We start from the raw sequence: 25,322 nt of genomic DNA, 5'->3' as shown, positions 1-25,322 counted from the left end.
AGATGCCAAACAACCCTAGTTGCTTTCTTCGATGAACTCCTTGTACACATAGCCATCATGCCCCAGTATATTGTTTGCTGCTACTTAAATAACTGTTCCAACTCTTAGGTTGATTGCATTATTTCCCTCCCTAGTCCCTGGCCTTTCAGAGCCAAGATTTTCAGCCTCTAGTTCAAAGCCCACAGTATGGGTTCTGCAGACTCCCTCAGGTTTCTTTTATTTCTTCTCAAAAATCCCCATCTGTGCCCACCAATTCCTCTCAGCAAAACTTGCGCAGTGCCTCATTTGACTCAGTTGTTTTAGGTTTGTCCTCATGCGGACTCCTAAAGTACACCATGTGCTTGCAGTGTTCTCCCTTTTCAGCCTGCTGCACAATATAGATTTGTTTGCACACTACGTGCAAGAAGATCATCAAGGGACCCCAGTGGGTCAAGAAAAACCATAATATTTAAGGGAAACATGACACATGGGCAATTTGTGATGGTAATCTAGAGTCCACATATAAATAGAATGTTTAAAGACAATGAAGCAATAAAAACTAACTCGTCATCTCATGTGGCGTCAGTACAGCAGCCCTTTTTAGTCAAAATGGCTCCCTTCCTTGTAGCCAAATCCACTGTACAGATGGCTTTGTTACGCCTCCACCCAAGTGCAAAAATAAAGCTCCCTTCTTTAGTATCTTGAAAAACCAAAAAAATACAATTACAGGGTGAAAGTATGTGATTTAGTTTCTTAGACAAAACACATTTTTAAGTTTCCTACTGTTTGTTGCTTTTTTTTTTTTATTGGGAGGAATTTAAGACTCCTTGGAGCCACATCTATACAGGATATCAATCTTTAATTTTCAAGAAGTGTTTTATAGAGCTTCCTATTAGAATGTTTTTGGTTAGATTCTTTAGCAAATTGAAAAAAACATTTTATAAGTACTTTTTAAGCGGTAGTTTCTTTCTTTTACAAGAAACCTACTTTATCAAGGGGGTCTTTTTTTTGACAACCTTTATAATTTCATCTGTGTTGGCTTATTTAGGTTTTTAATAGTTGAAAAAACCAAACAGCACAAAAATGCATATAAAAAACACAGTAGCCCTTCTCTTCACCCTTCTAAACCCACCTCCCTACCTCCAGTCTCAATCCACACAAACTATTTTAGATGCTTCTTCCATATTTACTGTCGTATTTATAAATACTATGGCCAGGTGCGGTGGCTCATGCCTGTAATCCTAGCACTTTGGGAGGTTGAGGTGGGAGGATCACTTGAGCCCAGGAGTTCGAAACCAGACTGGGCAACATGGCGAAACGCTGTCTCTACTAAAAATACAGAAAAATTAGCCGGGTATGGTGGTGTGCACCTATAGTCCCAGCTACTCGGGAGACTTAGGTGGGAGGATTGCCTGAGTTCAGGAAGTTGAGGCTATAGTGAGCCAAGATTGCACCACTGTACTCCAGCCTGGGTGATGGAAGTGAGACCCTGACAACCCCCCCCAAAAAAGACACCCCCCCCAAAACTACATATACTATGATTTCTTGGTTGATCCTTTTAGACACTATCCAAATCACACAAGATGGAGACTTAGCTCTCCCACCATCATTCTTTCTTCTTGTCTATCTTCCCAATGATAAAGTATGTTTACATTACATATATTAACTCTATTATACATTGAATAATTTACATATGATATGTATATGTTATATTGCATTGTGTTATATATTACACATATATTTGGTTCATTGCTGTGCTAAGAAGTATGAATGTTCTTTATTGTATTTGTTTTTAGCTATCATTAGTAACTACCTTGTTTTTAAAATTTGCTTTATTTACTATAAACCTACTGCTAATTTTTGCCAAATGCTCTTACAGACCCATCAAATAATTAGCAGTAATTTTTTTACTCGTCGAGCACATTAACTGAAGCTTTTTCTTTGATATTCCCTGTATCCACTGAACAGTTCCCTATCCTGGGACTTTTAAAATTACTCTTCCATGTTGGATCCGAGTTCTCCCCCACCACCCCGCGCCCAGTAGCTTTCAAGAAAAGGTGTATGGCCAACACATTTCTATTCTCTTAAATTTCCTTGAAAGTAAAAAGCAGTTGCCTAAAATGTTGTCTGTTTCTTGAGTTATAAAAGCAGTAGTTGAGAACAAGCTCTGGACTCAGATTGCCTGTTTTCAAGTCCTGGTCCCACTCTTAAGAGCTGCGCAGGTGGGGCGCAGTGGCTCATGCCTGTAATCCCAGCACTTTGGGAGGCCGAGGTGGGTGGATCACGAGGTCAGGAGTTCCAGACCAGCTTGGCCAACATGGTGAAACCCCGTCTCTACTAAAAATACAAAAAATTAGCCAGGTGTGGTGGCGTATGTCTGTAATCCCAGCTACTTAGGAGGCTGAGGCAGGAGAATCGCCTGAACCTGGGAGGCAGAGGTTGCAGTGAGCTGAGATTGCACCATTGCACTGCAGCCTGTGTCAAAAGAAAAAGAAAAAAAGAACTGTGTAAACTTGGTCAAGCTTCCTAACTCCTCTGTGCCTTAGTTTTCTTAGCTGTATGTAAAATGGGGATAATAATGGTGCTTACCTTGTGGTGTTATGAGGATTAATGGAGTTCATACATACACAACACTTAAAATAGTGCCTGGTGAGTAGTCAGTGCTCAATAAGCACAGGCTGTTACGACTATTTGAAAGTCTGTTCTTTATTGGGTTGTGGGTTGTGCTACTTTTTTTTCTTTTTTTTTGAGATGGAGACTCGCTCTGTCGCCCAGGCTGGAGTGCAGTGGCGCGATCTCGGCTCACTGCAAGCTCCTCCTCCCGGGTTCACGCCATTCTCCTGCCTCAGCCTCCCCAGTAGCTGGGATTACAGGCGCCCGCCACCATGCCCGGCTAATTTTTTTGTATTTTTTTTTTTTTTTTTTTGAGATGGAGTCTCGCTCTGTCGCCCAGGCTGGAGTGTAGTGGCCGGATCCTGGCTCACTGCAAGCTCCGTCTCCCCGATTCACGCCATTCTCCTGCCTCAGCCTCCCGAGTAGCTGGGACTACAGGCGCCCGCCATCTCGCCCGGCTAGTTTTTTGTATTTTTTAGTAGAGATGGGGTTTCACCATGTTAGCCAGGATGGTCTCGATCTCCTGACCTCATGATCCGCCCGTCTCGGCCTCCCAAAGTGCTGGGATTACAGGCTTGAGCCACCGCGCCCGGCCTTTTTTGTATTTTTAGTACAGATGGGGTTTCACTGTGTTAGCCAGGGCGGTCTCAAGCTCCTGACCTCGAGATCTGCCCGCCTCGGCCTCCCAGTGTGCTGGGATTATAGGCGTGAGCCACCACTCCCGGCGATTGTGCTACTTTCTTTTTTCGTATGTGCAGATTTTTTGCCTCCGTCACTTGTCAGTGTGACCTGAAAACTGTTTAGTGTATGTAAGCCATTCTTTCTCAGTCTGCCATTTGCCCCCAGACAGTGCCTGAGTTGATACTGTTTTATTCTTCCACCTATATTATGGACTGGTGTCCATGGTTTATATACCTTATCCAGTCATTTAGTTGCCTAAGAGGAGAGGACAGCAAGCAGGGGCTTTAAGTAACTGCCATTGGGGTCTTTACTTCATCCTATGAGATAAATGCATCAGAGGTCTGCTTCACCAAATCTGGGTTGTATCGGAGGCTTTTGGCTTGTTATGGGGCTGAGTGTTCCTTTTTCATGTCTAATGGAGCTTTTCCTTGGTTTGGCTGTAATAATCATTGCTTGCAGATGCTTTCCTCATTTTACACCCACTTATTGATGTATCAGAGGCAAGAAAAATGGCCTGTGAAAGAAGGCTTCTTGATGAAAGAGAGTCCCCGAGGAAGGTGTGGGGTATTCTAAGCCCTCTCTCTGGTACACCTTTATACTGAATGTAGCACCTTCAAAAGCAAAGCGGCTTTTCAGAATTTCCTCCCTGTACTTCTCCATGCTCCATTCTTCTCTTTGAAGAATATATCGATTTTTTAAAAGCATCTTCTTTCAATTTGGCCCAAGTTTTCTTTTTTTGGATGACACTTCTCAAAGTTGATGGTATGAAGTTGGAATCTTTTCTTGGTTTCAGGGTTGATGGCATATTCTTTGTTATTTTTACATTTGATATTTGTTAATCTTACACAATTCTGTGTGAACCTGCAGTTATATCACCAACTTTATCAGAAGTCCCTTAGGCTCTATTTTTTAACATCAAAGGACAAGCATTGAAAACTACAGAGGAAAATGATTTACAGGAAAAAGGATTCATGCATTTTTCCTTATAATCTAAGCATATTTGGTTTAAATAGATATGCTTCTATAAAAGTTTGTGTGTATGTGTGGCAGGAGGTTGTTGGTTGGTTTTCCCACCAAGGGTCTGCAGGTTTGGAATTTAAGGTATAAGATAGATTTTCCTGTTTTCTCTCTTTGTTTAAAGCAGCTTAAACTGTTGAGTTTGTCGAAAGTCATACAAAGCTTTCGTTTGTAAAGGACTATGCCTGATGACAAAGCTTCAGAAAGCAGAAAATTAAATGTTATATTACAAAACAAGTGCTTAATACTTATTTGCATATGCCTGAGAGGTTCAACAAACAACAAGGGAGCCAAAAGGGGCCCTGCTTCAGACAATATTAACACAAAAGTAGAACCAGCCAGACGTTACGTGCTTTAGGATATGAGGCCAGAGGAGCGGGAGCCGAAGGACACACGCTGGGACCTGCGAGGTGAAGTCAGTAGAGGATATCAGGTAGACAGCATACTGACAGAGGAGCAAGCGAGGGACCATTTCTCAGAAAAGAGGACAGCAGCAAACAGAGAGGCCTGCTCACAGGGAAAAACTCAGGTATAAACAGAGAAAACTGGCATGGCGTTGTACACATCCTTGCAACCAAGGTGCCAATTCTCAACACAGCAGCCAGAGTGATCCTTTTAACACCAAAGTCAGATCCTGTCACTTCTCTGCTCAAACTCTGCAGTGGCTATTTCCCTGAGCAGAAAAGCCAAAGTCCTTCCTACAGCACTCATGGCCCTATGTGGTCTGATACTGTCTCCTCCCTGCCTCATCTCCCACTGTCCTCTCCCCTGCTCGCTCCCGCTACACTGGCCTCCCTGCTGGACCCTACACAGGCCAGGCACCCTCTTGTCTCAGGGCCTTTGTGCTAGTTGCTCCGTCTGCCTGGAATAACCTGCTCCCAGCCATCAGATGGCTGACTTCCTCACTCTCTGCATCTTTGCTCAGTTGTCACCTTCTCAAGGGAGGCCAGCCCTGGCCTTATTTAAAAGTTCAACTTGTCTTCACCTCCCTGCGACTGCCCCCAAGCACTCTTGATTCTCCTTAACATGCTCTGCTTTTTCTTTTTCCCCCAGCACTCAATCCCTTCCAACATATCATGTAACTTATATATTATGGTGGTGTTTATGCTCTCACCCACTAGAATTTAACGGCTACTAGGCTGGGGGTCTTTATCTGTTTTGCTCACTGATGTATTTTCACTGTCTGGAACAATGCCAAGGACCTAGTTAATAATATTTGCTGAATGAATGAATGTATTCTACTTCATCTTCCAGGCCTGATATTGAATCTTTCACTTCGGCTGTCATGTTTTCCATCTTCAAGAGCTTATCCTTGCTCTTGTAATATTTCTTTTAAAAGCATGTCGCTCTTACTTTATGAATGCAACATCTCATCACGCCTCTGAGTATATAACTTATGGTTTTATTTTTTGCACTGTTCCTTGTGTTGCACCTGTTACCTCTAAATCCCTAATTTTCCTATTTGTTTTAGTCTTGGCCTTGCCCAAGGCTTCCTCAAATGTATAGTGATCGTTGGCCTTCCACTCACACTGAAGGGTGAACAGCACTTGGAAGCTCTGTATAAGTGCTTCATGGATGGGGAACTTCCATCCATGGGTGATTAGGTTGGGAGTAGCCATCTGTGGGGAACCCCAGAATGTCAGGATCATGAAGTGTTTTCTCTTTCTTGCCAGAATCCTCAGAGTGAAGGGGTCTGGGGTGGGTGGTAGGGGGAATCTTACTCCTCAGTATCTGTACTTTCACTTAATATCCTTGGTCTCAATATGGTACCTGACCCCTCTCCTCCACTGAGCCTGGCGTCCTAAGTTCAGAACTTCTCTAAATCCTGTTCAATTTATTCAGACAGGAAACTTCTTGCCATCTATCAGAATGAGGCTGAGGTAGTCCCTTAGCTTTGTGAGGTCTGGGGAGAGACCTAGTGTCTAATTCCTCCTTACATAGATTTTAACCAACCTCCTCTGTCAGGGGCCACCCCTCATCCCTACCTAGAGAGGCACCCAGTCCTTCCCAGTCTAGAATCTTTCTACAGCCCTGTGGTCAGATGAACTGGCTTGCCTGTTTGCCTTGTTCTCTGCAGGCACTTGCCTGGGAGTAACCACTCATTTACTTACTTCTAAACTGATGCTGACACCTCTTGCCTGCCGTTGTTTCTACTATGGTACTATTTGTCCTCGTAGGTTTATCCACTTTTTATTCCTTTTCTGCTCTTTTCGAGATGTTAAGGGAGTGGATATAATATAAATACAACTGTCATGTTTAACCAGATGTTTCATAAATGCCATCTTAATTCTACCATTTTTTCTTCTGGTCCATACTTCTTTAGTGGTCAGATGTTTCAAAGCAACATCTAACAGTCATTAAACTTTGCAAAAAAAGTAGGATTCTAGGTTACACTCTATTAAGAAGTAGGGCAATTACGTATCTTCTGTTTAGTCTCGGAATCAAACACAGGTCAGCTTTCCTTTTTTCTCCTAGTTCCCCATGTTTTGTTTTTCAAAATTCTAGTCATTATGGGTGTTGGGGCTCTTTCTCTCTTGTTGTCAATACAAATCCCTATTTCATAGCTCCCTGGTGCTCTGAATTAGACATTCTCTTGGTTTCCACAAACAGAATCATTCAACGTTTCAGCTCCCAGCTTCTCAGGTCCTCCCTGCCTAAGGACAATTTTTAGAAGCATCTTTCTTCCATTTCTACCTTTAAGTTCCCCATATGGTTATTTGGGCAGAGAGTTCTGACACCTTATGGTTGTTAAAAAGTTATGGTAGAGGGGGGTTTATTTATATAAATAATGAACTCTGGTTGAATGAACTCTGAGCAAATTGTAAATATACAAAATTTGATATGCACACATTCCATCAAATTTAGAATGTGACAGTCGCATTCAATTTGGGATATTCCATGATTTATTGATGAAGGGCGTGGCCCCTTCTAAGAGCTATTTTAAAGGAAGACTCAGAGAAAGAAAAATCTTTCTCTTCTATCTCTATAAGGGACAAAATGAATAAAGACTTGATGTGCTATTTTTAAAATGCTGGTGCTCATGTTTTTACCAGAATAGCAGGTTAATATGTACCAAGAAGAAAATACAATCCATTGAATATGACTTATAGGCTATTAGCATAATTCCTGACGCAAAATTCCTTCATTTTACAGATAAATAAATAATATTTTGGAAGACATAGGAGAAATCTAAGACACAAAAGAACCAAATCTTTAGTCAATAAAGAAATGTAAAAATCACTAAAATGAAGAGCCACACACACAAAAAGTTCATGTGAGTCTGAGCATTACAAGCTATCCTGATGAACTCAACGATTGCAGGTGGTGGTACTGGTATGTGCTTGGTGGAACATAATTTAGAAGTGACCACCCCTGAGCTGTCTTACCTTGGTCTGGGAGACTAACTTGCCGAGTTAATTGACCCGTGAATCTTCCTTTAGGACATGCCTATTTTATATATATAGCCTTGTCCAGATTCATTAACCTTGCAATTCTTTAGTGCACACAATTGCTGCCTATTAATGATTTCTTCACTGTGATGATGACATGATCTGACAGCCTCCTTAAAACTGTTACTTCAGGCCGGGCGCGGTGGCTCAAGCCTGTAATCCCAGCACTTTGGGAGGCCGAGACGGGCGGATCACGAGGTCAGGAGATCGAGACCATCCTGGCTAACACGGTGAAACCCCGTCTCTACTAAAAAAAAAAAAAATATATATATAAAAAATTAGCCGGGCGAGGTGGCGGGCGCCTGTAGTCCCAGCTACTCGGGAGGCTGAGGCAGGAGAATGGCGTGAACCCGGGAGGCGGAGCTTGCAGTGAGCTGAGATCCGGCCACAGCACTCCAGCCTGGGCAACAGAGCCAGACTCCATCTCAAAAAAAAATAAAAAATAAAAAAAATAAAAAATAAAAAAAAACTGTTACTTCAAGAAGTAATTGAACCTTTTGGTCAATTACTATCAGAAAAACAGTCCAGCATCCACACTATTGAAACCCAAACTGCAATTATTTTGCAGACAAATGAAAATAAAATTACTCCAGATAATAGGTTAAGTAATTCTGACAGATCTTCCAGGATTCAGTCTTGTAAATACTCTGTGGAGCTGTAGGAAAGTGACTGCTCTCTTTGGTTTGGTTTGGTTTTCTTAAAACAGGAGGTAAAAACTTGGTAATTCATCTTCAAAATCTCTCAAGACTATCTTTAAACGGCATTTTGATGTAGAACTACAAAGTTTTGGTCAAGTGTTTGAGCATCTGAGCAGATCCAAGTGGTGTCTGGCAATATTTCAGCTTTTTGAGGAGACTCCTACAGCCTCTACCATCCGCAGGTGTACCTCTGTCTGATACCGAGGTGGTTTACCACCTGGTAAAGAGTACAGGTCAGGCTTTGACCTTGTGTGACAAATGCCTAGTATTCAAAACACACAGTACTCCATAAAAATAACACAGTATACATTTGCTTTAGTTGTTTGCAAATAATCTCAATTTTGACTAGTTCTCTAGATTGTCAAAATAACTGATATTTGAAAGGTCCAGCCAAAGGTATACCCTAACATTGATTCCACAGAGTTCTAAAAGTACATTCTGGAACACAGGGGTTTTGGAATGCTCCCTGAAAAAAGGGTTCCAATTTCAGTAAGTTTGGGAAAGCTGTATACTGTAATTCCTTTATGGAGATTCATGGTGAACATTAGCATATTAGAAGCTCTGAGAATTTTTCTTTTTTTTTTTTTTTTTGAGATGGAGTCTCAAAAATTTGCTCTGTCACCCAGGCTGGAGTGCAGTGGCGCGATCTCGGTTCGCCGCAAGCTCTGCCTCCCAGGTTCATGCCATTCTCCTGCCTCAGCCTCCTGAGTAGCTGGGACTACAGGTGCCCACCACCACGACCAGCTAATTTTTTGTATTTTTTAGCAGAGGCAGGGTTTCACCGTGTTAGTCAGGATGGTCTTGATCTCCTGACCTCATGATCCACCTGCCTTGGCCTCCCAAAGTGCTGGGATTACAGGTGTGAGCCACTGTGCCCAGCCGAAGCTCTGAGAATTTCTATATAAATCTACTTTAACAGAATTGAAAAAAAACCATAATTGACTGTAGATTTCTTTGTACACAGAGCACTAATTTTGAAGGGCATCAGGATATGCCACCCCAAATTATGCCACTTTGGCACAAGGATTATTTTGAGCTAAAGACAACTAAGAAATAGTAGATGCAGGAAAAGCTCTCTGCCTTTCCCCTAACTAAAAAGCATACATTTCCCAGGAGAAAAGCGCCCTCTCCTTGTACTAGGAAGACAAGAACACTCTTATCGCCAGAGAGGAAAAGTCCACATCGAGATGAGTCTACATAAACAGGTCTTACTAAAATAGCCTTTATCTTCTATTACTTCCTTTCATGCAGTTCCTAGTCACTTTCTCACAATTTATTGCTCCTAGAATCCCAGATCCCCTATCTCATGTCTAGTCACATTTTATTGCCTTTCTTTAAAATGGTATATAAGACCCTGAGTCTACCACTTCTTTAGGTTTTTCACTTCTTTTTTTTTTTTTTTTTTTTTGAGGCGGAGTCTCGCTCTGCCGCCCAGGCTGGAGTGCAGTGGCCGGATCTCAGCTCACTGCAAGCTCCGCCTCCCGGGTTCACGCCATTCTCCTGCCTCAGCCTCCCAAGTAGCTGGGACTACAGGCGCCCGCCATCTCTCCTGGCTAGTTTTTTGTATTTTTTAGTAGAGACGGGGTTTCACCATGTTAGCCAGGATGGTCTCGATCTGCTGACCTCGTGATCCACCCGTCTCGGCCTCCCAAAGTGCTGGGATTACAGGCTTGAGCCACCGCGCCCGGCCGGTTTTTCACTTCTTTTCTGTGAAGTTCCTGTGCATATACAATACTTACATCAGTAAAAATTGTATGCCTTTCTCCAGTTAATCTGTCTTTTGTGAGTTAAATTTGCAGGCCCCAGGCACTGAATCTAGGCAGGTAGAGGAAGTTTTTTCCTTCTCTACAATTTCCAAAGAACCAGGCTCTATCCTTTTGGGAAGCAATGAAATCAAACAAAATAAAAGAATTATTCAAATAAGATAAAGAGTAATTATACCAGAAAACCTAGACTATGAAAAGCTATTGTGTATAAAGCTTACTTTAATTAAAAGTCAAAGCAGAAAGGGAAATGGGGTATTTAATACATATTTTATTTAGCTAATAAGAGGCATACACATTTGTCAGGAAAGACATTTTCTTTTTCTTTTTTTTTTTAAGATGGAGTCTCACTCTATCACCCAGGCTGGAGTTGCAGTGGTGTGATCTTGGCTCACTGCAATCTCCATCTCCTGGTTTTAGTGATTCTCCTGTCTCAGCCTCCTGAGTAGCTTGGGATTACAGGTGTGCCCCCCCATGCCTGGTTAATTTTTGTAATTTTTTAGTAGAGATGGGGTTTTGCCATATAAGCCAGGCTGGTTTCAAATTCCTGACCTCAAGCAATCTGCACTCCTTGGCCTCCCAAAGTGCTGTGATTACAGGTGTGAGCCACTGGGCCTGGCTGAAAGACATTTTCCTAAACCAAGTAAACTCACAGAAAATAGCACTGTATCAATGTTAATTTTCTGATTTTGACAATTATACTATAGTTACAGAAGAGAATGCCCTTGTTTTTAGAAAATATACATGAAATATTTAGGGGTAAAAGGGTATTACATCTGCAAATTACTCTCAAATAGTTCCAAAACCAATTGTATATATACACACAAATAGATCTATATACACAGATATACACATATACAGATTGAGAGAGAGAACCAAAGTACAAGCATTGATAGAGGCAGGAGACAGAGAAATCCTAGGCAGACATAGGTGGGTCCCCGGTGCAACCCCACCTTCAAGCCGAAGACAGTTTAAAGCCTAAAGGCCAAGCTACAAGTCAAATCCATGGACGAGATTGAGAACCTGTCTTCCCATTTGGTGTGCTTTCCTTTGATCCCCACCTTTCACTTATTTTACATATACCCTTCCCTGTTTTTACACCATGTCCACTTTTGACTGGTGCCTTTGTTTTAACCATTTTTGCATACTCACATACCAATTAGCATGCACTCCCTTACCCTGTGCCTATAAAAGCCCCAGACTCAGCCACACTGGAGAGATGATCTGACCCTCCTGTCCCCTCTCTGCCGAGAGCTGTTTTGTTGCTCAATACAATTCTCCGCCTTTACCACCCTTCAATTGTCAGCATGACCTCATTCTTGGATGCAGGACAACAGCTCAGGACCCACTGAATGCAGATATTCAGAAATGCTGTAACACTGACCCTCTGCCTGTGTCAATGGAGAGCAGCCACCTCACACAAGAGAAGCAACGGTGGTCCTGAGCTGGCTCAGAGCCATGCCTGTCCCGGAGCTGCAGGCCAGAGTGGGGCAAAAGGCTGACAGAGCTGCTAACACATCACTGTTTGTTGGGCTGCAGATGGCAGAACTAAAAGAGCTAATTAGCATACGGTAACACCCCCTCTGGGGCTCTGGGGTCATGGGCACCCCTGCCTGGGCATCACTGCATTCCCCTGGGGGTAATACACCTGGTCGGGTCATGGGCCCTGCATGGAGCTTGCTCCTATGCTGGTGCTTGGAGTGGCCAGCCAGACCCCATACTCGCTCACTCACGTGCTCCCTCCTGCCAGGGGCTGAGTGCGGTGGGCCGAGTAGATGGGGTGCCCCTGCTGTGAGTCCAGCAAAGGGGCCAAGAAAAATCCTGCATCAATATGATCAAGCAAATATAGTTAAAATTTTAACATTTGGGCATTGGGGTGAAAGGCATATGTATAAGAATTCTTTATATTATTCTTGCAACTTTTCTGCAAACCTAAAATTATTTCAAAATAAAACAACAGGTATCTTTAAGGGATGGGGAAGAAAAACTGCACAATGTATTTTTAACAATTTTACATAAGCAAGAGTGATCATTATACCTTTTTCAAAAATTTAAATTTTCTAAGGAGTTTGTTGTACTTGTGTTTTCTGAATGTTGGTGAGTATATATAAAAATTGAAAATGATGGCAATTTTATGAGTTTGTAAATTAGTCTATGCTAATTTAAAAAACTGGAAACATGTTTAAAGGATGCCAAGTTAATTCATATGGTAACCTACACTGAGTTATATATAAAGGCAGTGCCATGTCTGGCCATATTGGAGCCTGAGGCAAAAGGAAAAAGCTCAATAATATGGATCCCATCTTTATTTAAAATTTTGATCTTTTGTTCACCACAGATTTCTTGCATTAATTTCAGATTTTTAAAAATATTGCATGAACATATTATCTATCCTGACCACATTTTTGGTACCTCCTTAAATTTTACATTTGAGTCCTGGCCCTGCATACGGAAACAAAAATTACAGAACAAACCTAGTGTGGTATTTGGCAGATTGGAGGAAGGGAAGGGAGTGAATGCCAGTCACGTGGTGGGCTCTGTCCTAGGGGACACATGCTATCTCATTTTAAGTCTTCCAATAGTCCCAATAGGCAGATGTTTTTAGCATTTACAAAGGAGAAAGTTAAGGTTCAAAGAGAGTGATATACTTTGGATAACACAGTAAATGATAAAACTGTATCTCAGCTCTGTCTGGCTCCAAGAATTGATCATGCCATCTCCTAAATGTATCACACTTAAAGCAGTCTAATGGTATATAAAGCAATAATGCCTATTATTTAATTTTCCCTCTGAGAGACTTGGACTTGCTATAATAATTAACAGGAAGCTTGGTTTCAAACATAAGGCAACCTACTACACTACTACATTCTTACATAACACATAGATAATTCCCAATCATAAAGTTTTTTTTTTTTTTTTGAGATGGAATCTTGCTCTGTCACCCAACCTGGAATGCAGTGGTGTGATCTCAGCTCACTGCCACCTCCACCTCCTGGGTTCAAGCGATTCTCCTGCCTCAGCCTCTTGAGTAGCTGGGATTATAGGCATGTACCACCACACCCGGCTAATTTTAATATTTTTAGTAGAAATGGGGTGCTGCCATGTTGGCCAGGCAGGTCTCCAACTCCTGACCTCAGGTGATCCACTTGCCTCCGCCTCCCAAAGTGCTTGGATTATAGCCAATCATAAAGTTTTGAATGGAGTGTGATCTCTAATGGCATCAGCACAGTTTTCATTGTGCTGATAGTTAATAGGAGTAGGTTTACAGTATTCCAATAATAATAAGGGGCAGAGATGTGGCCACTGAGAGGAAGTGGGTTTTGTACACTGTAGCTGTTGCATTTAGTAAAAGGCAGAGAGCATGGTTTGTTGCCAAACTATATACATACTGCAAAACTTTTGACTTCAACCATATTTTAAAGAAAAAAAAATGTCTTTATTGGTTAGTTAAGGCTTCTTCATTAATTTCTGGCTGACCATTGTAAGGAATTACATAAACATGCTACTTTTTTTTTTTTTTTTTTTTTTTTTAACAGACTTGCTCTGTCACCCAGGCTGGAGTGCAGTGTCTCAGTTCATTGCAACCTCCACCTCCCAGGTTCAAGCGATTCTTGTGCCTCAGCCTCCTGAGTAACTGGGATTATAAGCACGTGCTACCACACCTGGCTAATTTTTTGTATTTTAGTAGAAACGGGGTTTCACCATGTTGCCCAGGCTGGTCCTGAACTCTTGAGCTCAGGCAATCCACCACCCGCCTTGGCCTCCCAAAGTGCTAGGATTACAGGCATGAGCCATTGTGCCCCGCTAACATGCTATATTTTTAAGTAAGAGAATGAAATCACAGTTTGGGGAAACAGTTTTGAAGGAAGAAAACATATGATTTAAAATTTTGGCAATAAAATAAAATTGGAATTGATAGCTGAGCTAAGTCAACTTTGTGCTCATAAACATAGGATAACTAAAAAGTATTAATGATGAACAAGGCTTCGGAAAAATGTAATACTTAAAATTTGAAGAGCTGGGCATGGGGACTTATTCCTGTAGTCCCAGCTACTTGAGAGGCGGAGGTGGGAAGACTGCTTGAGGCCAAGAGTTACTAACCTGGGTGATACAGTGAGACCCTATCTTAGCAAAACTGGATAACCGTTTCCAGTTTCTAGATAATCTTTTGCATACAGGCCCAATGACACATTAAATGCTCATCAATAGTTCTTAATTGCTTTGGGGTAACTGGATTTCCATCCAAGTATCAGTTTTGTGTCAACGTATTAAATTGAAAATATTTTTGTACCTTTACAAAATACTGGTGTTTGGATTATTTTCCCTTTCAGTTTTTCTTGATGTATAATATATTACTGCAATGAGTAGAACGGGAAACATCTATGGTATTCTAGGAAGAACCAAATATACCTATGAGATAACAGGGAAACAACTATGACTAATCCCTTAAAAGTAAGATCTGATCAAACGCTACAACAATGCCAACCTCCATGTATGCAGCTTGAATTCCTCAGCTCCAAAGTGAGGCTGTTTCAAGGAAGTGCAGCAATGTTCTGACGGACAGCTCCTTGACTGGCACCATGTGGGGGTGGAGTGGAAACAGCCCTAGTTTGGAGGGAGAGGCAAGCAATTCCCACCAACTACCGGAGAATCAGGCAGTTCAAACTCAATAGGCTTTGGTTTCTTCACCTGTACACTGAGGATTCAACATTAGATGATTTATAAGAGCATATACCGGCATTCTATCATAACAGCTACTGATAATGAGTAAACATTTTAAAATGTTATTTCAAAGGTTTTTTTTTTTTTTTTCCTGATCCAAAGTGCATATGGAACTGATAAACACTATATTTGATTTTCATCTGATGACTGGTATTACCCCAAGAGAAGGGAGAGAACACATCATTTCACTGGTATGTGCCATGCCTTGTCCTAGACACTTGACATACATTTAGAATAGTTTTATTTTTTTTAAATTACTTTTTCTTGACATTTATTTGTACTGTGCTGCTATATGTTTCTCTTACTAATAATTCACCATAAAAAGCAGAAAATATATTTGACATAAGCTTCCTTAAATCATATATAATATTTTCTTGCTGGCAAATGCTTGGTTTTGGGAAAGAGTCATTCTTCAGCCCTATGAACTCTGCTTCTACAGATAAACATAATCCATGTTTCCAGTTTTTGCTAGTAGCCTGGCTCTTGTAGGCATTGACCAGTGCTCCTCAATGCAGCCCTGAATCCCAAAATACATCAGTTTCCAGTGCTCACTAAAACAGAGATACTGGGCAAAGATGCTTCCTGGAAGGGGATTTTAGAATGTTGCAGGGAAGGGAATAATCTGGAAAACGCTCCCATTTACTTAGGGTAAACATCAAACACACTTCTTCCTTTTCATTTTCTTTTCTTAGATTATAATTGATATAAGGGGGAATGACAGGATATGACAATGTACATTTATTAAGGACATACTTTTTCAACAGTACAAGTTTACATAATGCAAGTTGAACATAACACAATTAACTATGAAGAATGTTACTGGTCATAACTCAATTACAAAAAGAAAAAATATATTGCTAAGGGAATACAACTGTATTATTTGGGTGCATGGTTTATCATAACAGTGGGTAACAGAAATGATCACAGTAATGAGTAGCTCACGTTGGAATAATGTGATACAGAAAGAAATGTCGCTATTATAGAGAAAAACCTAGATAAAGTAGAATGCTGGATATACTCCTGTGATGTTGAAGTTTTATATGGTCTTCATAATTAATTAATCATGTTATGCTCAACTTGTAAATATAACTGTAACTATCTATCACTGATAAAATGTCATACCTACCAGAAACAAAATCTTGTGCTTGTAAATGTGAAAAATCCTATTACCTCATCTATTTCTTCCTAAATGTTTTATAACACAGTATTTGAAAATTGAGGTTTCTTAGCTATATAATAACAATCAAGTCAGAACACATTTTAAATAAATGTCAACAGGAATATGATTAATTTTTCAATCAACATCTATTACTGTTGAATCTATTGTTTTAAAAATAAATTTATATCTTCTTAGTAATTCGTAATTCTGTTGGTGAACTGTGTATTTCTATCTTTTATCCATTTTCTTTGGGTTTCTATTTTATTCACTTGTATGAGGTCTTCATAAATTAAGTGAACCATCCTTTTGTCATTGGTGCTTTTATTGTTTTCCGTATGTTGATGATCTCTTGATATTGTTTATGGTATACTGCCATACAGACGTTGTTTTTAAAAAAGTTTTATGCAGTCAAATGTACTCATTTTTCTTTTATGCCTGTATACATTTTTATACAAAACTGTACAGAATCATAGAATGCCTTGCAATGCGTTTTACTTCATATATCAGAAATATTTTCCCATGTGATCAAATATCCTCCTATGATGCGATTCTAAGCATCCTTGCAGTACTCAGACAAATATGAAATTCAGTTAACCAATCTCCTATTGTGAGATATTTCTGATGTTTTCTTTTTTTGTAGTTATAAATACAGTAACATTTTAGTAGTATCCTTGTACATAAATTCAAGCACATGAATGATTCATGCAAAGTTCTCGAAACAGAATTGTTGTTGTGATGCCGTTGTTTGTGATCAGCTGCCACACATTAAAGCCCTCATTTTCAAAATCTACCATATAAATAGTTTAAAAGAATTAAATAAATTGATGGGATAATGTAGCTCTGATTAAACTGCTTTAATTAGGGTTATTCAACTTTTAAAAATTCATTAGCTATTTAAATTTTTTCTCTTGTGAATTGCTTCTCTATTTTTTTTTTCCATTACATATTCATTACTTTACATAATGATCTGTAAGGGCTTTTTGTATATGAAAATAAACTTTTTATTATATTTACAAAGATTTCTTAGCATTTTGCCTTTTATCATTTCCTGGCCATGGTTATTGGTTCAGGTCAATGAAACAGGAGGAGTTTTGATAGGTGTTTCAGAGAAAAACGTTCTCTCCTGTCTGAGACAATGTCCAAGGACTTCTAGAGGCGACTCTCCTTGAATCTAGAACCTGTGGTGGCTGAAATTGTTAGCCGCCACCTCACAACCACAAGGGGGAGCCAGACTTAGAAGGAAGACGACCCAAGAGAAAGCTGAATAGAGGGGCTTCATGTTCTGTGAAATAAATCTGTTACTCTCTATGCCAGTTTGAATCGCGTTTTCTGTTTTTACAACTAAACATATTGTGATACAATGATTTTTTTTGAAAAACAGAAGTTTAGGCCGGGCACGGTGGCTCAAGCCTGTAATCCTAGCACTTTGGGAGGCCGAGACGGGTGGATCACGAGGTCAGGAGATCGAGACCATCCTGGCTAACACAGTGAAACCCCGTCTCTACTAAAAAAATACAAAAAACTAGCCGGGCGCGGTGGCGGGCGCCTGTAGTCCCAGCTACTCAGGAGGCTGAGGCAGGAGAATGGCGCGAACCAGGGAGGTAGAGCTTGCAGTGAGTGGATATCGCGCCACTGCACTCCAGCACTCCAGCCTGGGTGACAGCGTCTCAAAAAAAAAAAATAAATAAATAAACACGAAAAACAGAAGTTTAAATTTTTTTTTTTTGAGACGGAGTCTCGTTCTGTCGCCCAGGCTGGAGTGCAGTGGAGCCATCTAGGCTCACTGTAAGCTCTATCTCCCAGGTCCATGCCTCAGCCTCCCAAGTAGCTGGCACTATAGGCACCTGCCACCACGCCTGGCTAATTTTTTGTATATTTAGTTGAGACAGGGTTTCACTGTGTTAGCCAGGATGGTCTCGATCTCCTGACCTTGTGATCTGCCCACCTCGGCCTATCAAAGTGCTGGGATTACAGGCGTGAGTCACTGCGCCCGGCTAGAAGTTTTAAATTTTTACGCAGGAATATCTATCAAACTTTGCCTTTGTGAATTCTGCTGCTGCTGCTATAGTTAGAAAGGTCTTCCCTACTTTACAATCAATTACATGCCCATAGAATTAATTTGTTTTTGTTAAAACATTAGGGGAATTCAACCATAATGAGCAGAGAGCCTTTATTTTATAATCACTCCATGAATGGCAGCAGATTCTGCCTATTCCAGTAGATTATCCATAATTAAAAATGTGTGAAATGCCCACTAAAGCTCTGGATTCTTTGAAATACAAACGACTTTTCGGCTACAGATGATGAAGATGGCAGGAGAAATGTTCTATGTGAGTGGTGTGAATCTAGGTCAGCACCTGGTCAGGCATTAAGAAGGGTTACTATTTGAAATCTTTATCTATCTCCTCTGAAATAGAGGTGTAAGAAGTCACTGGGAAGTCATCAGGGGATACATATATATATATATGCACACAGACACATTAAAATAAATGACTTGATTACAAAAGGCATTAAGTATGATGAAAAGGGTATATAGTATAGTTTTGAATATATGTCATAATAAATGAGTGGTTTCCTACAAAGTCAGAAATGCATGTCTTGATTTCAGAAAACAAATCAGACTGCTTTTCAAATGAACACAAGCATGAGGCTGCCTAAACAGTTATTTCTGTATGTGAACCATGGAAATATTTTAGGATCATCAAAAGCTGCCCTTCTTTTTGGTCTTTTTTCATTCATCTCAAGTGGCTTATGATCAATATTTCATGGAACTTCTCTATAGCTGCCCTCCAGGTGTCCTTCTAGAAAACCAAAACCTAAACTCCAGCATAGATATAAACCCTGCTGCACTGAACCTTGAAGAAATGGATGTGCAATAGTGTCAAAAAGTGACAGAAGACAGACACTATGGTGAAACTGCTTAAAAGGTCTTTCAAATGTTCAAGCTCTTTCTCACAGCCTCCTTATTTATGTATTTCCTGGCTTGAATTCTTCCTCTTTGAACTTTTCCTAGGGTCAAATCCTTCATATTCTATAGGTCCCAGCTTAATAGCACCTCCTCAGAGAGGTCTTCCCTGACCATCCTCTCAAAAATACATTGTCCTCTGAATGCTTGCCCCACTCGCCATTTTCTTTCCTTCATGACTGTTACACAATTTGTAATTATGTGTTCACTCATGTTTTGTCTGACTAGAATGTGTAATCCATGAGGACAAGGACTACTTTCATTTTATTTATTCCTGTATTTCCAAAGAGTACCTAGCAATAAACACATTTGCTGAAGGAATGATTACTGGCTTGAATAGACTAAATATCTTTATTTGAAGTTTAAAGACTTGCTGATCCGTAACAAGGCCCCGTGAAAGTGTTACATCCAAGGGCTCAGTAACCTTAGGGTATAAGAGCACTAAAAAGAAACAGCCCATCCTATCACTCAATTGTGAGGATGAGCCAAGCAAACTATGAAACATTCAAGGAAGAAAATACATGGCCGATGTCATGTAGTTCTCAAGTCTGAAGAGAATTTCAAATTCACTGTTGACGGTTGATGGTTCTAGAGCAGACTAGCATGAATAAGCATCAACTTGAAAAACTGCTGCCAATTTGCCAATGAACAACTTGATGCATGAAAATGTCTGATTTTCAGCGAATTTTCCTTTTACATAAAAATTTCACTGAAAATATAAACTCTTCATCTTAAATAAGCTGGTTCTGTTATAGTATGAAAATGTGGATATTCTAAATTAAGTTCCTGCTTCCCTATTCATTCTAGTTACAGGATTTTTTTCATGGAAAATTTCTCTTTATCATTTTTTTTTTTTTTTTTTGGAAAAAAAGTCAATACCTCAATGTCACTGCATTTTATCAAGTGACCACGGAAAAGTGCACATCCTTATTCTCTCTCTTAAAGTCAACAAGACCCAGAAAGCAATAAACACTGTGTGTTGTTCATTTTCTCACTGGGCCTGTGAGAATGATATAATTCCTCTATTATTGGAATGAGAGGGAAGACAAAAAATTAGACTAGGAAATTCTATCAAACTCAAGTATTATATACGGGCTCTCAAATTAACTCCAAGTAATGGGTAAGGAACCAAATCTTGGTTGGATTATTTAGATGAACTAGATATCCAAGCTCATAGGCCAAAGATGACACGAGAAAATACTGTAATTAATATAGCTTTGGCTTCAGGAAAGCAGCTGGTGAGCAATCTCCAGGTTCACTTCTCATTTTGAGAGGCTATCCAGCAAATACCCTGTTCTTCCAAAGGGCCAGAAAACCCTTGCTTCTTATTCAGAACTCCATGGAATCCACTGATTAACCATATAATGGCAGGTAGCCTAAAGGAGTGCTGGAGTTTCCATGTCTGTAGAGGTTTATCTCATAAATAAAAAATCCTAGAACAGGTTTTCTATGATTATTAAAGAAAATATTTGTATTTAGCCAGACTAGGCCCACAACAGACAGAGCTCCTTGATTTAACCATCAAATAAGAACTATAGAAAACTGTTCTATTACTAAATAACTTTGCTTTTAATTCTGGATTTTCTTCTTCACCCAAATATATTGCTAACTTAGCTTTAAGTTATTGTCATCTACAGAGAACCCCATGCTAGGCTACATTATAGCTTAGCAAATATTCACTTCTTCCTTCTTGACCTCCATAGGTTATCCCACTGATGTGACCTGCTTTGGCCAAGGGGATATAAATTGGATAAACTGAGCCAAAATTGGCCAAACCCTAGATGCATGAGAGAGAAATATATTCTGACTGTTACATCCACTAAGTTTTAGAGTGATGTGGTAGGCTGAACACTGGTCCTTAAAAAATAACCAAAATAGCCAACTTCAAATCTCTGTGAATGTTACCAGCTTTAAGTTATCATCGTATACAGATCTGTGGTAGGAGGAAAAAAAAAACACACACAGAACCCAAAAACTTTGCATATGTGATTAAGGATTTTGAGATAGGCAGATTATTCTGGATTATCTGTTTGGACCTTAAATGCAATCACATATATCCTTGTAAAACAGAGGCAGTGGAAAATATGACAACAGAAGAGAAGGCACTGTGACCACAGAGGCAGCCACAAGCCATGGGATGCTGGCAGCTACCAGAAGCTGGGAGAAGAAAGGAACAGATTTTCCCCTGTAACCTTTGGAAGAAATGTGGCCCTGCTGACATTCTGATTTGGCTCAGTGAAACTGATTTCAAACCTTCCTCCAGAACTGTGAAAGAATAAATTTCTGTGTTTTAAGCTGCCAAGTTGGTGATAATTTTTTTGCAGCAACCCTAGGACACTAATGCAAGTGGTCTGTGATGTACACTGTGACAATAGTTAACTGATGAAAACCCAAACCATGAGTATTAATATGGTTGGGTACAGTGGCTCTTGCCTGTAATCCCAGTACTTTGGGAGGCTGAGACAGAAGGATCATTTGAGTCTAGGAGTTCGAGATCAGCCTGGGCAACAAAGTGAGACCCTGTCTGTACAAAAAATAAAAACATTAGCTGAGGTGGTGGTACACACCTATAGTCCCAGCTACTCGGGAGGCTGAGGCAGGTGGGATCACTTGAACCCCAGAGGCTGAGGCTGCAGTGAGCCATAATCACACCACTCCATTCCAGCCTGGGTGATAAGAGTGAGACCCTGTTTCAAAGCAGGAGGGATTGCTTGAGCCCTGGAAGTTGAGGCTGCAGTGAGTCATAATTGTGCCACTGCACTCCAGCCTGGGTGATAAGAACGAGATCCTGTCTCAAAACATACACACACACACACACACACACACACACACACACACTGCACTCCAGCCTGGATGATAAGAGCGAGATCCTGTCTCAAAGCACGCGCACACACACACACATACACACACAAAACCCAGTAAATACAGAGGTACTTACAAAATGTTCGAATTCTGTCAAATATATTAACTTACTTAATACAACTATACTATAAGGTGGATACTATTTTATTTCCTCCTTCCCCCCCGCACCGCCCCCAAGCCTCCTGAGTAGCTAGTACCGCAGGCAAGGGCCAACATGCCTGGCTAATTTTTTAAAAATTTTGTAGAGACAGGATCTCACTATGTTGCCCAGGCTGGTCTTGAATTCCTGGGCTCAAGCAATCCTCCCACTTCAGTCTCCCAAAGTGCTGGGATTACAGGCGTGAGCCACCGTGCCCGACCCAGTTGGGAATAACTCTTGGGCCTAGTGATTACTCCATTTGCTTGGTATTACTAAAGCATCTCATTTAAATGCACACAAATAGCTCTTACATATTCAAAAATATCTTTGCTTTTATACACAACATAGCTAATAAGAAATCTTGTAAATCCAGAAGCAAATTACTACCTAATATTGAATCATGTAAGTATATGATTGACAAAATGTTACCTAAGGCTACTGGGTACAGGGCATGATGCTGGGAGTCCTCTGTGGAACATAATAAAGTACAAGGATTAGCCTGTAATCCCAGCACTTTGGGAGGCCGAGACGGGCGGATCATGAGGTCAGGAGATCGAGACCATCCTGGCTGACATGGTGAAACCCTGTCTCTACTAAAAAATACAAAAAAAAAAAAAAACTAGCAGGGCGAGGTGGCGGGCGCCTGTAGTCCCAGCTACTCGGGAGGCTGGGGCAGGAGAATAGCGTGAACCCGGGAGGCAGAGCTTGCAGTGAGCTGAGATCCGGCCACTGCACTCCAGCCTGGGCGACAGAGCAAGACTCCGTCTCAAAAAAAAAAAAAAAGTACAAGGATTCTGCTGCCCTCAGTAATTTATAATGTAGCTGAAGAGATCAGACACATCTGCAAAATTAATAAATGATCTAAGATTTAAACACTGGTTAAAGACTACAAAAAACAAAGAATCCACCGGGAGTTTCTGAGCTAAAGACTCCTTATAAATCATCTATTTGAGAGGTTCTCTGCCCCGCCTCTTCCATAGCACAGCTTGGGAGGAACGTTCACATGTGCAACACCTTTCCGGGAGCTGTGCAGTCTCTGAGATGTGCCTTCCTTGCCCACTCAAGAAAGCACGTATAAATTCCATAGGAATAACCTTGAATCAACTCCTACTTATAAAATAATTCACAATCTTCAAAACCTTAGTAAAAAATTACCTGTAACACACTTCACACCTGATCATAATAGATATGCCCATATCCATCCCCATCGTTTTACAGACAAATGAAGTGAGAATGACCTAAAACCTCATACAAACCTAAATCCTATAATAAAACGAACAGCAGCCGCATTGTTCCTGCTTCCCTTTGACTCACTGTCTCATAGAGCCACATACAACTGACAAATGGGTTCCGGCGAAGTAAAGATGACTTTATTTACAGTGGTCTGGTTGGGAGGATTTTAGTGAGGCAGAATCGAATTTGAAGAACACTGTAAGCAAGGCAAACAGTATGTGTAAAAGTACACATACAGGTGAAAAAGCAGAGATGTTTGAGGGTTCAGTAAAAACAAACAAACGATGTCATGCTACGGTATCACAGATGTGGTTGGTTGGAGCCAGACTCTGGGAAAGTCTAGTCTTAATTCTGTGGGCGATTGAAGAGTTTTTGAACGGAGACACAACCCCATAAAACCTAACATTGTGATGCTGTGCAGATCAGAGTCAAGGGAGGAAGCCTGGAAGATCACACAGAAGTGGTTTAGGAGCAGAGTACCACAACTATCACCACGGTTCTGCTGATTTTCAAATGGTAATACCCATTTACAGTGCATATAGTCTCCTTGATTTTTGATGTGTGTGTGTGTGTGTGTGTGTGTGTATGTGTGTATGTGTCTCTGTGTGCGTGCATGTAAGACAGTAGAACAAAGACTGGAATGATATATTCCAAAATGTTAGCAGTGATTTTCTTTTGGTGGTGAGATGATGGGTAATATTATTCTCTTCTTTAAATTAAAAAATCTTTCACAATGAACATGTATCACCTTAAAAGAAAAACTGTTACTTAAAACTTTAGGCTGAAATAATGTGATTACAGTTACATGTTGTTTCTATTTATAATCCATTTAAAGTACAATAAACTCATGAATACAGCACTTTGTTTGTAAACCTGCATTAAAATTATAAATGCTTGATTATATTTTGAGTTCCCTAAGGATACCTGTCACCAACATATTTTCTGAGTGTTTGGTTTCTTATCCACACAAATACAATACAACTAACTCAGGACAGCTGAGCAGTAAACATCTTATTTTGAAATTGAATTTCTTAAAAATACTGACTCTCATTATAGTACTAAGTTTGAAGAGACAGTGATGTTTAGCAACATTAAGACTTCAACAAAAACTACTGCATAAAAATATTCCTAATTTTCCTTAGTTATGAATAATGTCCCCCCAGCCACCAAAAGTATGACTCATCAGGTCCTCTTCAGTAAATATAATGGGTGTGTGCGTAGATATTTCCAGAATTAACAATGTGGTTAAAGAGGAATCACACTGAATATCCTGTTTTGTAACATATATTTTCACTTAACATTTATGAAGAACACTCTTCATTTTGTTAAAATATTTCACATTGTCATTATTAATGGCTGCATAGTTTCCCTGTCTTTTTTTTGTTTTGTTTTGAGATGGAGTCTCGCTATGTTGCCCAGGCTGGAGTGCAGTGGTGCGATCTCGGCTCACTGCAACCTCTGCCTCCTGGGCTCAAGTGATTCTCCCGCCTCAGCCTCCCAAGTAGCTGGGATTACAGGTGCCCACCACCACCCCCAGTTAATTTTTAATTTTTGTATTTTTAGCAGAGACAGGGTTTCACCATGTTGGTCAGGCTGGTCTTTACCTCCTGACCTCAGGTTATCCACCCACCACAGACTCCCAAAGTGCTGGGATTACAGGCATAACCTACCATGCCTGACCCATAGTTTTCTATTGTATAGATACATCATAATTTATATAACTCTTTTCTTGATATATAATATTTTACTTATATACAGGTTATGTGTGAGTGTCTATTACATACATAGAATGTGTAAAGATCAAGTTGGGGTATTTGGGGTATCTGTTCACTTGAGTGTTTATCTTTTCTTTTTGTTTTTAAGATGGAGTCTTGCTCTGTCACCCAGGCTGGAGTGCAGCGGCACAATCTTAGCTCACTGCAACCTCCACCTCCCGGCTAGAAGCAATTCTCCTGCCTCTGCCTCCCAAGTAGCTGGGAATACAGGCACACACCACCATACTGGCTAATTTTTTGTATTTTACTAGAGACAGGGTTTCACTG

General features: G+C 40.4%; 1 protein-coding gene across 2 annotated transcripts in view; it reads right to left on the bottom strand.

Annotated features, from left to right (window-relative positions):
• Positions 1 to 25,322, bottom strand: part of MYO1D (myosin ID) — a 378,217-nt gene that overhangs the window by 170,207 nt on the left and 182,688 nt on the right. The gene's annotated exons all lie outside the window — the stretch shown is intronic.

This window comes from Trachypithecus francoisi, unplaced genomic scaffold (genome assembly GCF_009764315.1).
Source record: "Trachypithecus francoisi isolate TF-2019V2 unplaced genomic scaffold, Tfra_2.0 Lachesis_group20, whole genome shotgun sequence".
In the NCBI taxonomy this organism is placed as follows: Eukaryota; Metazoa; Chordata; class Mammalia; order Primates; family Cercopithecidae; genus Trachypithecus; species Trachypithecus francoisi.
This window is presented reverse-complemented; position numbering and strand designations above follow the sequence as displayed.